The 17,210-nt window shown below is 37.2% G+C and overlaps 1 protein-coding gene across 1 annotated transcript in view; it reads right to left on the reverse strand.

The window, feature by feature from the left end:
- LOC120225087 (threonine aspartase 1-like) overlaps positions 1-17,210 on the reverse strand; it is a gene marked incomplete at its 5' end in the record, with an annotated part of 120,398 nt that overhangs the window by 43,546 nt on the left and 59,642 nt on the right. The gene's annotated exons all lie outside the window — the stretch shown is intronic.

The following is a 17,210-nucleotide window of genomic DNA, read 5'->3' on the forward strand; positions in this document are numbered from 1 at the left end:
TAAAAGAGGAAGAAAAGAAAGCTCTTCCTTGCAGCAGAATGCCAACTAATAAATATAGAAGAAATAATAGATTGAGAGTACCATCATGGTTGCTAAAATGAGTGGGTGAAAATTTGAAGAGAAGCAAGCTATTTACATAGTCTCAAAGTATCTCTCCATAATGTTCTTACAAAATATAAAACGGGGAAGTGTAAGTTCACTGTGAGCAACCAATGGACTCCCCCCTTAATCAAACAATCAAACCTTACATCATCGATTAAGAAAACAACACCACATTCCCCCTGATAAGGCACCATCTTATCTGATGCACTACCACTTCTGTGGTCCTTCTGCCAAAACTGCAGAGCCCGGATTGCGTGAGTAAACACCACACAAATCTGATTTCAGGTATACTACTAAATAACTGGTGTGTACTCCTCAAAAATGTTGAAGTCAATACATATAAAGAAAGCTGAAAAACCATTCCCATTTAAAGGAGATATGACAACTAAACGCAATGTGTTATCCTGGATTGGTCTGGGGGGTAAGGGGGGGCATCATAAGGACATCACTGAGATAACTGATGTAATTTAAAAGGGACTATGGATTAGACAATAATGTCATATCAATATTAAATTTTATGATTTTGATAACATTTAGAAAAATGGTCTGTCTTTAAGAAATATATACTGAAGTATTAGGAGTAAAGAGAGTTGACATCCACCTTGCCTTCAAATAGTACAGAAAAAAAATGCACATATTTAAATATGTATGTGTGTGTGAGCATGTATGTGTGTCTGTCTAGAGGGAAGAGAGGGGAAGGAAGAAGTGAGGATGGAAAAATAAACAGGGTGAATCTGGGTAAAGGAACAAAGGATGTCCCTTGTATTATTCTTGCAACTTTTCTGTCACTTTGAAACTCTATTTAAATAAAGAGTGACAAAAAGAAAGTCCACAAATATACAGATACACAAAACTCTGTCACCTTCAAGTATGTACTATCAAAATTCTAAGGGTTTTTTAAAAGGCTTTTTTAAAGCACTTCTTTAAACACTTCTCCAACAAAAATTTAAAAAGTCCCTGATAATAAAACTGCATTACTCAACACTAAACCCTCTGGGTCCCAGACCATCCATCTGTTTATATCTCTGAGCTAATTAAGCCTGAAGACAAGTGTTTGAGTTGAGACACAACTGTGGGATCAGTGATTCTAGACTCTGAAGGCTTTGCCAGACATGTGGGGAAGAAAGAAGCAGTAAGGGGCAAAACTGAGTTCCTCAGATACATGGCTCATTCCCTCATCATTAATTAATTATCAAACCTGCCAACCTGCTCAACAGACGCTCCGCTGAAGAGTGCAGGAAAACAGCATCACGCGATGAAGCAAGTTCCCTTCACCAGATGTTTTTCTTCCTCACACATCTGCTTTGAACTTCAAAAAATCTTGAAGTCCAGAGCAAAGTCTGGGATATTCTAAATTGCCTAATAGAGCAAAGGCATTCAAGTCTTATGAATTTCCTTAGAGTAGTGACAAAGCAATTGTAGTTAAATACAAAGTTAAGGCATTTCTAAAATTGAAACTTCTTATGCTCCACATGTCAAGGTGGCTCATGAATTAGCCATGGAAAGACAAGTACATGGAAATATAGTTGATCTAATCATGAAACTAAAGGATAAAGATGTTATGCTTTAGTTTTTTAAGACACAATTTTGATGATTTTAGACTGTATTATTCTCTCTAAAAATGTAGCCTGCTTTAAGGAAATATGATATATAAAAAATTTAGAATTATGAAACAGGATAAACTTGGTACACTGACTGATTTCATTTAAATAACTGTTTTTTTTTTTATTAAAGGGCTTCCAATGAAGTTTCTAGACATATCTTATGAGTTCTTAAAGGAAATAATGCAGTTTCTAAAAATTCAGTTTTAATTTACTCTTTTCACAAACATTTATTATCAAAAACTTGTGTGCATTGTACTGACACACTATTTTCAGTACCTACAATTCAAATATGTATGTACATATGAGTTATTAGTTCAGGCTGGCTTGAGAAGCTCAACAGAAATTTTTTACAATTTAAATTATAGAATGCTTTTGAAAAGAAATCCTATTTACTTAATTATATTCTTAAGGTAATTTATCCAAATATTTCTTAGTCGAGGGCTGCAGGAAAGCAGGAGAGAGAGGAACTAACACTGAGAATCTATCACGTGCCAGGCACCGTCTTTTGTAATAGAACTCATTAACGCCCAGATGGGGGACCTGAGGCTAAGAGCAAATAAGTGACCCGGCTTAGGTCATTTTAGTAAGTGCATAAACTACAATTCAAACTGGACTTTTGGATTCCAAAACCTGGTGAACTTCCATTATTCTATTGCTTTAAATTTACCCAGCATGGAAAGAAAGATTTGTAATTAGTACTATATACTAATTTAAGGAAAAGATTAAATTCGTTACAAACACCAAAGGACCACAAAAATTCAAACACAAACACAACTCTTAAATTTCTCTTAAGAAAAGCTTTTAAAACTGTAACAAAACCAAGAGGCCACAAAAGCCATGATCAATACATTTGATTACCTTAAAAATGTTTATAGGGGTGCCTGGGTGACTCAGTTGGTTAAGCATCCGACTCTTCAGCTCAGGTCATGATCTCATGGTTCATGAGTTTGAGCCCTGCTTTGGGCTCTGCACTGAGAACATGAAAACTGCTTGGGTGTCTGTCTCTCTCTCTCCCTCTCTGCCCCTCCCTCATGCCTCTCTCTCTCTCAAAAAAATTAAAAAACATTTTAATTATAAAAAAAAGAAATTGGTCTAGTTTCTTTTGTATGTCACTGTCCAGTTTTCCCAACACCATTTGCTGAAGATGCTGCCTTTTTTCCATTGGATATTCTTTCCTGCTTTGTCAGAGATTAGTTGGCCAAACGTTTATGGGTCCATTTTTGGTTTTGGTATTCTGTTCCATTGATCTAAGTGTCTGTTTTTGTACCAGTACCATACTATCTCGATGACTACAGCTTTGTAAATACAGCTTGAAGTCTGGAATTATGGTGCGTCCATCTTCACAGTTTTCTTTTTCAACATTACTTTGGCTATTTGGGGTCTTTTCTGGTTCCATACAAATTTTAGAATTGTTCTATCTCTGTAAAGAATATTGGTGTTATTTTGATACGGATTGCACTGAATGCGCAGATTACTTTGGGAAGTACAGACATCTTCATAATATTTGTTCTTCCAATTCATGCGCATGGAATGTTCTTCCATTTCTTTGCGTCTTCAATTTCTTTCAGAACCATTCTACAGTTTTCAGCATACAGATCTTTTACCTCTTTGGTTAGGTTTATTCCTAGGTATCTTACGGATTTGGGTGCAATTGTAAGTGGGACCAATTCCTTGATTTATCTTTCTGCTACTTCATTATTGGCATATAGTAATGCAACGGATTCCTGTACTTTGATTTTATATCCTGCAACTTTGCTGAATTCATGTATCAATTGTAGTAATTTTTTGGTGGAGTCTTTTAGGTTTCCCATGTAGAGTATCATATCATCTGTGAAGATTGGAAGTTTGACTTCTTCTTGCCAATTTGTATGCCTTTTGTTTTATTGTCTGATTGCTGAGGCTATGGAATGTCTTTTCATTCCCTCGTATCATCTTCAATTTCTTTCATCAGTACTTATAATAGTTTTCAGAGTACAGGTCTTTCACCTCCTTGGTTAGGCTGATTCCTAGATATCTTATAATTTTTGGAGCAATTGTAAATGGGGTTGTTTTCTTAATTTCTCTTTCTGTTGCTTCTTTATTGATGTATAGAAATACAACAGATTTCTGCACATTGATTTTGCATCCTGACACTTTACTGAATTCATTTATTAGTTCTAGCAGTTTTTTGGTAGAGTCTTGCAAGTATTTTCATTACTACGTTGAATAAAACTGGTAAGAATGGCCATCTCTGTCTTGTTCCTTATCTTAGGGGAAATGCTTTACGTTTTTCACCATTGAGTAGGATATTAGCTGTGGGTTTCCCATATATGGCCTTTATTATGGTGAGGATGTTCCCTCTAAACTTACTTTGTTGAGATTTTTTTTTTTTTTATCATGAATTGATGTTGTATTTTGTCAAGTGCTTCTCTGCATCCATGGAAATGATCGTATGTTTTTTTTAATCCTTTCTCTAGTTGATGTGATATATCACATTAATTTGTGAATACTGAACAATGCTTGTATCCAGGGAATGAATGCCACTTGACTGTGGTGAATGACTTTTTAAAATGTAGTTTGGGATTCAATTTGCTAGTATTTTATTGAGAATTTTTGCATCTATGTTCATCAAAGATACTGGTCTGTATTTCTCTTTTCTGGTAGTGTTTTATCTGATTTTGGTATCAGATAATGCAGGCCTCATAGAATAAATTTGAAAGTTTTCCTTTCCTATATTTTGGACTAGTTTGAGAACAGGTTTTTTTTTTTTTTAATTAAATTTTAGTAAGCCAACATACGGTTGGATAATGGTTCAAGAATAATGGTTTCTTGAATAGAATTCAGTGATTCATCACTACATACAAGTGCCTTCCTTAGTATCCATCACCTGTCTAGCTCAGCCCCCTCTTACCTCCCTCCATCAACCCTCAGTTTATTCTCTATTGTCAAGTCTGTTGTGATTTGTTTCCCTCTTTCCTCTTTTTTTCCTCCCCTTCCCATATGTTCATCTGTCTTGTTTCTTAAATTCTACATATGAGTGAAATCATACAGTATTTGTCTTTCTGTTTGACTTATCTCACTTAGCATAATACATTCTAGCTCCATCCAGGTTGTTGCAAATGGCAAGATTTCATTCTTTTTGATGGCTGGGTAATATTCCATATTTATATATACCACATCTTTTTTTTTTTTTTTTTACAAATAGTTTATTGTCAAGTTGGTTTCCGTATAACACCCAGTGCTCATCCCCACAAGTGCCCCTCTCCGTGCCCATCCCCCTTCCCCCCATCCATCAGTCCTCAGCTTTTGTCAGCATTCAAGATTTGCCTCTCCCCCTTTCCCCCACTATTTCCCCCCTTCTTCTCCCCCATTGTCCTCTGTTAAGTTCCTCCTAATCCTCCTATATGTGCAAACATATGATATTTGTCCTTCTCTGCCTGACTTATTTCACTCAGCATAACACCCTCAAGGGCCATCCATGTTGCTACACAAGGCCAGATTTCATTGTTTCTTATTGCCATGTAGTATTCCATCATATAGATAAACCACATCTTCTTGATCCATTCATCTGTTGATGGACACGTAGGCTCTTTCCATGTTTTGGCTATTGTTGAGAGTGCTGCTATGAACATTGGGGTACATGTGCTCCTATGCCTCAGCATTTCTATATCCCTTGGGTAAATTCCTAGCAGTGCTATTGCTGGGTCATAGGGGAGTTCTATTGTTAATTTTTTGAGAAACCGCCACACTGTTTTCCAGAGGGGCTGTACCAGTTTACATTCCCACCAAAATGTAGGAGGGTGCCCATTTCTCCACATCCTCGCCAGCATCTCGTGTTCTCTGATTTGCTCATTTTAGACACTCTGACTGGCGTGAGGTGGTATCTCAGTGTCGTTTTGATTTGTATTTCCCTGATGAGTAGGGATGCTGAGCATCATTTCATGTGTTTGTTGGCCATCTGGATGTCCTCTTTGGAGAAGTGTCTGTTCATATCTTCTGCCCATTTCTTCACTGGGTTGTTTGTTTTTTGGGTGTGGAGTTTGGTGAGTTCCTTATAGATTCTGGATATCAACCCTTTATCTGATATGTCATTTGCAACTATCTTTTCCCATTCCGTTGGTTGCCTATTAGTTTTGTGGGCTGTTTCCTTTGCCATGCAGAAGCTTTTAATCTTGATGAGGTCCCAATCATTTATTTTTGCTCTTGATTCCCTTGCTTTGGGGGATGTGTCAAGTAAGAGGTTGCTGCGGTGGAGGTCAAAGAGGTTGTTTCCTGTTTTCTCCTCTAGGGTTTTGATGGTTTCCTGTCTCACATTCAGGTCCTTTATCCATTTTGAGTTTATTTTTGTGTATGGTGTGAGAAATTGATCCAGTTTCATTCTTCTGCATGTTGCTGTCCAGTTCTCCCAACACCATCTGATAAAGAGACAGATTTTTTCCATTGGATATTCTTTCCTGCTTTGTCAAATATTAGTTGGTTGTATATTTTTGGGTCCACTTCTGAGTTCTCAATTCTGTTCCATTGTATACCACATCTTCTTTATCCATTTATCAGTCAGTGAGCATTTGGGCTTTCTCCATAGTCTGGCACTTGTTGATAATGCTGCTATAAACACTGGGGTGCAGGTACCCTTTCATACCCATATCTTTTTGTATCCTTTGGTAAATGTAATTACTGGATCATAGAATAGTTTTATTTTTAGGTTTTTGAGGAAACACCACACTGTTCTTCAAAGTGGCTGCACCAGTTTGCATTCGTACCAACAGTGCAAGAGAGTGCCTCTTTCTCCACATTTTTGCCAACACCTGTTGTTTCTTGTGTTGTTAATTTTAGCCATTCTGACAGGTGTGAGGTAGTTTCTCATCATGGTTTTGATTTGTATTTCCTTGATGATGAGTGATGTTGCACATTTTTTCCTATCTGTTAGCCATCTGGATGTCTTTATTGGAAAAGTGTCTATTCATGTTGAAAAGAATAGGTATTAATGCTTCTTTAAATATTTGACAGAATTTGCCTGTGAATCCATCTGGTCCTACACTTTTGTTTACAGTGAAATTTTTGACTACTGATTCAATTTCACTGCTGATTATCCGTATGTTCAAATTTTATATTTCTCCTGATTCAATGTTGGTAATTTATATGTTTCTAGGAATTTATCTATTTCTTCCAAATTGTGCAATTTATTGGTATATAATTTTTCCTCATATTCTCTTACAATCCTTTGTATTTCTGTGGTATCATTTGTTATTTATCCTCTTTCATTTCTGATTTTATTTGAGTCTTTTTTCTTTTCTGATGGGTCTGGCTAATGGTTTATCAATTTTGTTTATATTTTCAAAGAAGGAGCTCCTGGTTTCATTGATATGTTCTGCTGTTATTTTAGTTTATATATATATATATATATATATATATACATTTTTTTTTTTTTTTGCTCTAACTTTATTATTTACTTCATTCTATTGGTTTGGGGTTTCGTTTATTCTTCTTTTTCTAGCTCCTTTATGTGTAAGGTTAGGTTGTTTATTTGAGATTTTTCTTGCTTCTTGAGCTAGGCCTGTATTGCTATAACCTTCCCTCTTAGAGCAGTTTTGCTGCATCTCAATTGTTTTGGACCGTATGTTTTCATTTTCATTTCATTTTGATTTCCTTTTTGATTTCTTGGATGACTCATTTATTGTTTAGTAGCATGTTATTTAACCTCCATGCATTTGTTTTCTTTCCAGATTTTTTCTTATGGTTGATTTCTAGTTTCATAGCATTGTGGTCAGAAAAAATACATGGAATGACTTCGATCTCTTTGAATATGTTGAGATTTGTTTTGCGGGATAGCATATGATCTATTCTGGAGACTGTTCCATGTGCATTTGAAAAGAATGTGTATTCTGCTGTTTTAGGATGGAATGTTCTGAACATATCTGTTAAATCCATCTGGTCCAATATGTCATTAAAAGCCACGGTTTCCTTGTTGATTTATTTGGACGATCTGTTCATTGATGTAAGTGGGGTGTTAAAGTCCCCTGCTATTATTGTATTATTATTGATTAGTTCATGTTTATTATTAACTGCTTTAAGTATCTGTGTACTCTCATATGGATGCATAAATATTTATAATTTTTCTATCTTCTTCTTGGATTGTTCTATTAATGATGATATAGTGTCTTTCTTTGCCTCTTATTACAGTTTGTTTTAAGGTCTATTTTGACCTATGTAAGTATTGCTATCCCAGTTTTCTCTCCACACCTCCCCAAGAATCTTTATTACCCTATCAATCTTATATTATCTAAGAATTAATTTCTTCCATATTTAGATTATGACATTTTGAACTTCTCAAATTTGATGTAATAAGATATTACCATATATTTTCAATTGTCCTTCATGAGAATGCTTTATTATAATATGAAACTGAACTAATGCTATCAAATTGTTTCATGTCTCATGACTACCTAAAATATGACCAAATCTTATGAAATCCCATGAGAAAGGCCCTACATAAATTTACACCGGGCACATATAATTAGGGCAAAACCTGTTATGTTTAAGAAGCAAACAAAAAAAAAAAAGAGAGAAAAAAGAAAAGAAAAAAAAAGAAAAACAATGAAGCAATCAAAATCAACAAAAATTTATTCCCAATAGAAATTTAAAACTGCAAAACCTCTATAAGTTTTTTTTAATGAATAGAAAACATTTATTTGTCTCAAGGCAGTTTATCTCACAAACTTTAAAACTGTCTAATTTAGTCCTAATTTATAATTAAAACCTGGCAAAGGGTACAGTTACATAAAGGGAAAAATAATATAACAGTATTATTTCTTACGATGAGTGATATTTAGAAGTCTATAACTTGTTTCTTGACTTTAGGGACTAAATTTGAAATTGTTTCATAAACTTAAAATGGAAGTTTATGGTAAGAGTATTAAGAACTAATTCTAATAATAACATAGCAAACCAGGCAGATGTTATATTCATGGTAATGGAATTTTTCCACGTGTAATTATTCCATGTAGAGAATCATGAACTCAAGCAGCATAAAAGGTAAATGACTAGCCTGGAATGCAATGTCTGAGCCTATGAAAGAGCCATGTTGCTTTGGTAGTGGCCGGTGACTGTTTGCACTTCAACTACTAAGTTGAAAAGCCCATTGTTTTATAGAAAGCCAAAGACCAGGGATTGTGAGGCTACTGAAAATGACCAGAGGATGAAAAGATCGCCATCAGAAAACTTTAAGAACACCCAGAGCCATGCTGAAATAAATTCCTCAGTGGGTTTAACATGTGAAAGATGGCTGAAAGGATCTGGCAAGTTTCTTCTCTACTGACTGACTTTACAACACATCATATCACACAAGCATGATGTGAAAAAAGGCCAACACTACTGATCCTGTTGCAGTGTCAGAGAATGTGTCAGGTGGGATGTGTTGTGCATGAGTGACAGGTTAATGGTATTATAGGGACATCATAAATAGATTTGCAAAAAATCTTAAGAGGTTAGCCTCTCTGGAAAGTTGCACTTAATGCTTTGGAATAAATAAACTCGCCCACAGGTATAATGCCCAAGAGTGGTTCTACCTTAGTTGTAGTGTCCCTCCACTATATGAGACAGCCTTTAGTCCCTATGTAGGGCTTTGACTCCTGGGAAATTTAAATCACCACCTTTACTGGTTAATATCAGAGCTACAAGCCACCTCTCACAAGATGCTCTCCCCAGGATACCTCTTTTTCTTTCAAAATGATTCACAGGTCATCCTGTTTAAATTAAGTCAAATAAAATTTCTTTACTAGGGTTGCAAGCAAGTTTTCTCTATCCAAACAGATTTTCTTTTCTGACCAGAGAGAAGTTCTCAGCCATTCCTCTAAAAAAATTTGTTGTTCTCCAATTGTTGTTAACAACCCCCAGCTGCACTGGCTCCCACACCCATTTAAAACCCCTCTGCCTGGCTTCACATCCCAGAGTTTCTTGCAAGGAAAACAGAACTTTAAAATCAGAACCGTCTTAGGCTGGGCAGTTGCCAAGTCAGCTACTGCTCTTTAGACTTAGGTAGAATGGCTTACCCTTAGACATTCTGCACAGTGCTTTAAGTTATATCTTGAGGAAAGACAAATTCATTTTTAAAATGGGAAGAGTGAGGGGCGCCTGGGTGGCTTAGTCGGTTAAGCGTCCGACTTTCGCTTGGGTAATGATCTCGCAGTTCATGGGTTTGAGCCCCGCATCGGGCTCTGTGCTGACTGCCACCTGGGAGCCTGGAGCCTATTTCAGAGTCTGTATCTCCCTCTCTCTCTGACCCTCCCTGCTCACGCTGTCTCTCTCTCTCTCCTAGAAATAAATAAAATAAAATGGGAAGAGTGAGGAACTATAAATAGAACAGCCTCCCCTTATCTTTGTAGATGTTCCCCCCCCCCCCCGGTCGTTAGTTTCTTTATAACCCAATATGGATGGGGTTCACATAGGGATGCTTTACTGTCCTGACATGGAATCCTTAAGATTCATCTCATGTGTCTCACTGTGGCCATTAAGTTTTGAGCTGGCTTGCCTCCCTGAAAAACTTAGACCACTGAACTGTATTAAAAGGAATGAGGTTAAAGTTCTATAGAACCTTGGTTACACTAAGCCAAGAAAATAACTAGTCTATCTTCCCATGGCTCACTCTGATTGGTTCAATACTAAAGAAGCAAGCTGACTGAAAAGGAGGAAGGGGATATGGATCAAAGAGTAAGACAAGCCTCAAAGGATAATTCAGTTCGCTTCCTTTTTTTTTTTTTTTTTTTTTTTTTATCATTTTATTGTATTAGAAACTTTCAGAAATAGGGACCCCTGGATGGAACCTAGAAGTTCTCTGCTGAATAGAAAAGCATTCAGTGAAACAAGTTTTATTGAAACATGATTTCATTCATTCAACAATTTTTTTTAGGATTTATTTCATATAGGAGTAATCTCAATCACCCTTTTGAGCAGATGAAAATGGACTATACAATTTGTAAAATGTTTTTCTGAGAGTTTTAGGAGAACCACAGTAATAGGAATTACATAATCACTAGAATTCTATTCATAAATCTTTGTATTCTTTATATCAGATGGAAAAATTTGTGGCCAAAAAACCCCCCAAAAAACTACATCGTTATATTATAGCTAGAACTATGCCTCTCATGATGGAGGGAAAAAATCACAGATAAACCTCTATTTCTAAATTTTTTTTAAGTACATTAGTGATGGGGCACCTGGGTAGTTCAATCAGTTAAGCATCCAACTCTCGATTTCGGCTCAGGTAATCCACTCACAGTTCATGAGACTGAACCCTACATCAGGCTCTGCACTGACAGTGTAGAGCCTGGTTAGGATTCTCTCACTCCCTTTCTCGGTCCAACCCCACTTGCTCTCTCTCTCTCTCTCTCTCTCAAAACAAATAAACAAAAAAAATTTTTTTAAAGTACGTTAGTGATATTCAAAGGAAGAAAAGTTCTTTTATAAAGCAAACAAAGCAGGTGAGCCTGGGTGGCTCAGTCAGTCAAGCGTCTGACTTTGGCTCAGTCTCATGATCTCATGGTCTATGAGTTCCAGCCCCACACTGGGCTCTGTGCTGACAGCTCAGAGCCTGGAGCCTGCTTCAGATTCTGTGTCTCCCTCTCTCTGCCCCTCCCCTGCTCACACACTCTCTATCTCTCTCAAAAATAAACATTAAAAAATTTTTTTAAGTTTATAAAGCAAACAAAGCAGATTATATCTACTTGTAATCAACATTTTTGTTTTAAAAATGACAACTAATTCTGAAAAATATAAATTTCAGAGCACTACCTCAATAGATTAATGCAACTCAGTTAAAAAGTTTAAATATCATGTCTGCTTATTTACTTTGAGTTTTAAAATAACTAATTTGCTTATTTCCATCTGATCCCTAAATAAGAACCAAAATGTCAGCCTCTATCAAGGCTATAGTGAAGATATAACAATTCCAAAGCATTGCTGAGGCACTAAAATAATTTTCTACCCACCTCCCAGGATGTAGTATGGAAGTACTGAATCATTGTATTGTACACCTGAAACTAATATTATACTGGATGTTAACTAACTGGAACTTAAATGAAAATTAAAAAAAAAAAAAAGAAAGAAAAGAAAGAACTTTCCAACCATGACACTGGACCCCCTTACAAAGTTTTAGTATATTTCTAAGACAAGTTATTAACATCAGATAAGCATCCTTCACTACCTCTTTTCCCACTCCCAGCCTAATAGCTAATTTGCCTTCTCTTTAGGAGTTATTTTTATGATCGTGTGAGCCCAACAGAATGCCTACTAATAAGTGCTCATGGTGGCATGTGCCATGGACTGGAAATAAGTGATACTGCTGGGGCCCTAAGAATGAAGGTCCTTTGAAGTGCATGGATTTATGTGTGCTTGCCAAATTTTTAATGCCAGTAAAACCAAAAGGCGGTTTGGAATTTTAACTTATAGTAAAATGACCTGTTATCCTTCTAATGTTCCAGGAAGCATCAACTCAATCTAACATTTTTTATTCTTAAACCATAGCATGTTTTGGTAACAGCGACAAGAAGAGTACTTGATAAAGACCTTTGCTTATTCTGAAAAGGGGGGAAGGGAATGCCGTACTTAAGCTCTAACTGGCAGGTGAAGAACAGTTTAATTTGATAGAACTAAGTCTAAAATGATAGCAGGATCCATAATTCTTTGAGGTAATTATGTAAGAAACTGCATAAATTCTCACAGAAGAAATCATATGACATACCATTTATATAAAGTCAGGCCCACTTGGGGGCTTCAAAGATATTGGTAATGAGCTATTTCTTAAGCTGGGTGGCAGGTTCACAGGTGTTCACTTTATTATTATCCTTTATAACTTACAAATTATAACAGTCTTTTAAAAATATAGGAAACATTTCATAGTTAAGATGAAAAATGGGAAAAGGGGGTAGCGGAGCAATTATCAGCATAATGAGCATATTCCTGGATAGCAAGGAACCTGGAGTCATTCTCTGAGTAAGGTGAAGGTAACTGAATGGGGGAGTAACAATTACCATATGTGTTCATGAGACGATGAGGCTCTGGCTGAACTATGCGTCTCAAATCTATTTAGGATAAAGGACTCCCAATGGTAGTACAGAGGCCACTGGCCAAACACACAGCTTTTTTGCCCCTAAGAGCCCCTATGCCTTCTGTCCTGAATTGCTTAAGATTTTCCTTAAATATATGGAGTCTGTTTCTCATTGATCCCCATACTCACTGCTTCTTAGTAACCATTCTAAAGCAGGGACCCTTGAACTTCACAAGTTCTGTCAGGCTCCCACCAACTCAGTAAGGGCAAGCTGCAGGGAAAGAAATGCACTCAAAAAGTGAGATGGCTGTTTATGCCATATATTTGTATATACTGTAATTACCTGTATCAAATCACAAGTTTAAAACAGAAAAGGACTCATTTTTTCTCCATTGGGAGGCTTGACATGCCATTGTTTACACAATTATCAACCATATTATAAACAGCAGCCTCAATAAAACACTTTTGTACAGACCTGGAAATCACATGTAATTGTACTTTAGCAGGTAAAATATATATTGTTTTTTTCTCTCTCTAAAAACAGAGAGAAAATTAATTCTCTTCAGCTGTTTCACTCCAGGGACAAGCATTTGCTTTGCGTTAAAACAGTGACTTGCAGGCTGGGCTTTGCCAGCATCTCATGATCTGGGAGGTGGGGGGTGGAGGAATGGGTGTTGCAAATATATTCACATCCAAATTGTCCTTTTACAAGGCTGTTTGCAGAGGCTGTCTCCTGCAATCCACTTAAATCTTGTTTCCAGACACTCATCATTATCCAACATTTCCAAGCCATACTGTTTGTGTGCTTGCTTGTTTGTTTTTAGAGCATGTAAGGACACTTTATGTAACATTTCATTTTTCTGGAAGAGTGTCCATTTCTTTTAAAACTTCTGCTAAATAATCAATAGGGAAATTCCATTTGGCATTTAATTCATTCATCTAATAATTAGTAGAGGCTACTATGACAGGTGGGTACAAGGTTGGATGTGACACAGTCATTGTCCTCAAATGATTCACAATCTGGTGGTGTGATTCTCAGAGGCAGCTGAAGCTTCTAGTGCTTGGAAAGATATTTTAAACCCATGGATCCTCCATGTGAGTCACTGGAGCTCAAAGATCTGTGATCTATTCCTGTCAAATAACTGGGCTCAGAAAAAAAGTTTAAGAGGTGCGAGCCTAGAGGGAGCGACAGACACTTTAACACATGTCTAGGATGTGTCATGGCAAGTGTTACAAGGGATGCCAAATACATGTTGCAAAAAAAAAAGCACAAGGAAGGAACAAATCACCTGGGGAAAGGGTTTCCAAAGGATTCTAGGAATATTCACATCTCTTCTGGGTCTTGAAGTAGGAATGTAATTGGCCCAACACATCCCAAGCACAGGTAAAAGCATGTGAAAGTTATTGAGGGAAAAACAGGATTAATCGACTGAGACACCCAGGTGCCCCTATTTCTTCTTGCCCCTTTGGGTATGAAGCATCTAACTCTTGGTTAGAAGACCAAGCAATCTGGAGTGGCAAGAACTTAGGGCAGTGAGGATGTGTAGAGGAAAAGGACTAATTGGAAATGACCATGAAAGCATGTTCTGGGGTTAGATCAGCGGAGGACTTTCCTATCAAGTAGTTCTCATCTGTCTTCTAGGGAAATGACCAGCAGAGGCAGGAGTATGTATGTGTCCTCACAGAGGAATTACAAGTAGGGAGTGAGTGATAGTAAAAGATACAGAGTTTGTCTTTAACACACAGAGGAAATTATTCAATAGTTAGCTTAGACATATAGTAAACTAATTACATATACTTTTGTGGCTCATCTTTTGACCACTAGCCCTCTGATCCTGAGATTGGTCTCTCTAAGCCACAATTAGGTCAAGTTCTTATTTTTGCCCTTTCTGCTTCAGGGCAGCCTGCTTCTCTCCTGACTGCCCATTTATAAGCCCAGAGTTAGGTTTTCTGGGCCAGCTGCAGATGTGTTATCTAGAGCAAAGTCTGGTGACAATATGGAGATTGGAGACAGAGGTGGGGTGGGTAGGAAACAGTCTGGAAAAGAGTGACTAGAGACTACAAACTAGGGAGGGCACTGATTTCAACTGTCCCAGAGGATGTCAAAGAAGAAAACCAGGATCCACCGATACAGTATTATAGACTGAGTTACCTAAAGATGAAACAGAGCACCTCGATTTGTTATCATAGCCATTTAGACAAACCAGAGGCCCATTTGGTAGTGAGAGGGTTTAAAAGGTTTGCAAATTATCTATTTTGGCATAAATTACCCCCAAAGTGTAGTGGTTTAAAACAACAAACATTTATTATCTCAGTTTCTGTAGGTGAGGAATTCAAGAGTGGCTTTGTTTAGTGATTCTAGCTCAGAAATTCATACTCTCCTTCAAGGATGCAGTTATCTGCAAGCTCACTCAGAGCTGAAGCTATTGGCAAGAAGCCCCAATCCCTTGCTGGCCCCTGGCAGGAGGTCTCAGTTTTTTGTCACATGGACCTCTCCATACTGCTGCCTGAGTATCCATACAACATGGCAGTTGGTTCTGCTGAAAGTGAGTGATCCAACAGAGAAAGCAAGGAGGATGTCACAATGCCTTTTTAAATTTTTTTTTAATGTTTATTTTTGAGAGAGAGATGGAGAGACAGATGTGAGGGAGGGAGGGGCAGAGTCTGAAACAGGCTCCAGGCTCTAAGCTATCAGCATGAAGCCTGATGTGAGGCTCAAACTCAGGAACAGTGAGATCATGATCTGAGCCAAAGTCAGATGCTTAACCAACTGAGCCACCCAGGCATCCACACAATGCCTTTTTTGATCTACCCTAAGAAGTCACACTCTACCACGTTGCCATATTCTTATGCCTTAGAAGTGAGTCTCAGGGAGAAGAATTAAGCTCCTCTTCTTGCAAACAATTTATGGACAAAGCACATGTAACAAGGTCACACAAGAAGATTATGAATATTCCTTCATACCTGATATTCACGAATTCTATTCATAATCAGTTAACAGAGGATAAAACTGGAAAAACGCCCCGTATTTGAGGCATCCCTCCACTTGAAGTGGCCCACTGGGGCTCCTGTAATTGATGTTTTTGTCAAAAGCAAAGGCTCAGTAATGGATTTCTGGAAATTCCACCAAGTGACAATAGGGTTTGACTGAAATTGCTCTTGTGGTGTAATGGAAACATTATTTACGATTTTCAGAAAAGAGAGTGGACACACAAAAAGCTTAAGTTAGAGACTATTTTGATTATACTATTCTTCAGATTTTTTTTTTTTAATGTTTTATTTATTTCTAGGAGAGAGAGAGGGAGAGACAGCGTGAGCAGGGGAGGGTCAGAGAGAGAGGGAGTCACAGACTGAAACAGGCTCCAGGCTCTCAGCTGGCAGTCAGCACAGAGCCCGACGCGGGGCTCGAACCCACGAACCGCGAGATCATGACCTAAGCGAAAGTCGGACGCTTAACCGACTAAGCCACCCAGGCGCCCCAATACTATTCTTCAGATTGAGACTCTTGAATGCTGACAAAAACTGAGGACTGATGGATGTGGGGGGGAGGGGGGGATGGGCATGGAGGAGGGCACTTTGGGGATGAGCACTGAGTGTTATGTAGAAACTAATTTGACAATAAACTATTTGTAAAAAAAAAAATGATTAAACAATATACAGCAATCAAAGTTTTTTTTTTAATTTTGGGAGTTATTTTATTTGGATTGTAGAAAAGAAAGACTTCTGAGCTCTCCTGGTTACTAGATATTACTAAGGAATATTATTAAGAACCATGAGTTTATAAAGTTATACTCTCATGAGAGTTCCATAAGGCAATAGGAGAAGTTATGGTCCAGAAATGAGGCAAATTAAGTTGTAGCCTACTGATGGGGTATATATAGCATGGAAAAATCTACTTGACCTTGATATTTTAAATACTCTTCTTTTACAGGCAGAGGTTTATGACAGACACTTCTTATGGATTCAATCTTCTGCTACTGGAATCTGCAGTGAATAATATTTATACAATCTTGATACTGTCTCTACTGGTTAATAATTGTCACTGTTCAGAACCTCTAATCAAAGTGTAAAACACAAGTTAGACATAGGACAGAATGTGGATGTTAATAACCATGGTATTATTGCTAGAGATTTCAGTGAAGGATGGAGTGGGGAAAGAAGAGAAAAGAAGAGCACACAAACTTTCCTGAACTTACATAGTCAAAGGGATGAGGTATGGTTGACAGAGATTGTATAAAGTTGAGGAATCAAAAAAATAAATCAAGAAACAATATGTTACAGTTGCAATAAAATTAAATTTTATTATTTCAACTTAGAGTAGAACTCTATAAAAAGTCAGGAGGAAAGTGGTGTGAACTACATTTTTTTTCCCCAAAAAGGAGTCACAAACTACTGACTAACCAAGAAACAGAAGCATGAGCATATTCTAGAGAGTGAAGATGTTTCCTGCAAGAATAACCACAACCATGAGGCAACTGGGTAGC

This window comes from Hyaena hyaena, unplaced genomic scaffold, assembly GCF_003009895.1.
Source record: "Hyaena hyaena isolate Hyena2069 unplaced genomic scaffold, ASM300989v1 scaffold_1317, whole genome shotgun sequence".
NCBI classification, from domain to species: Eukaryota; Metazoa; Chordata; class Mammalia; order Carnivora; family Hyaenidae; genus Hyaena; species Hyaena hyaena.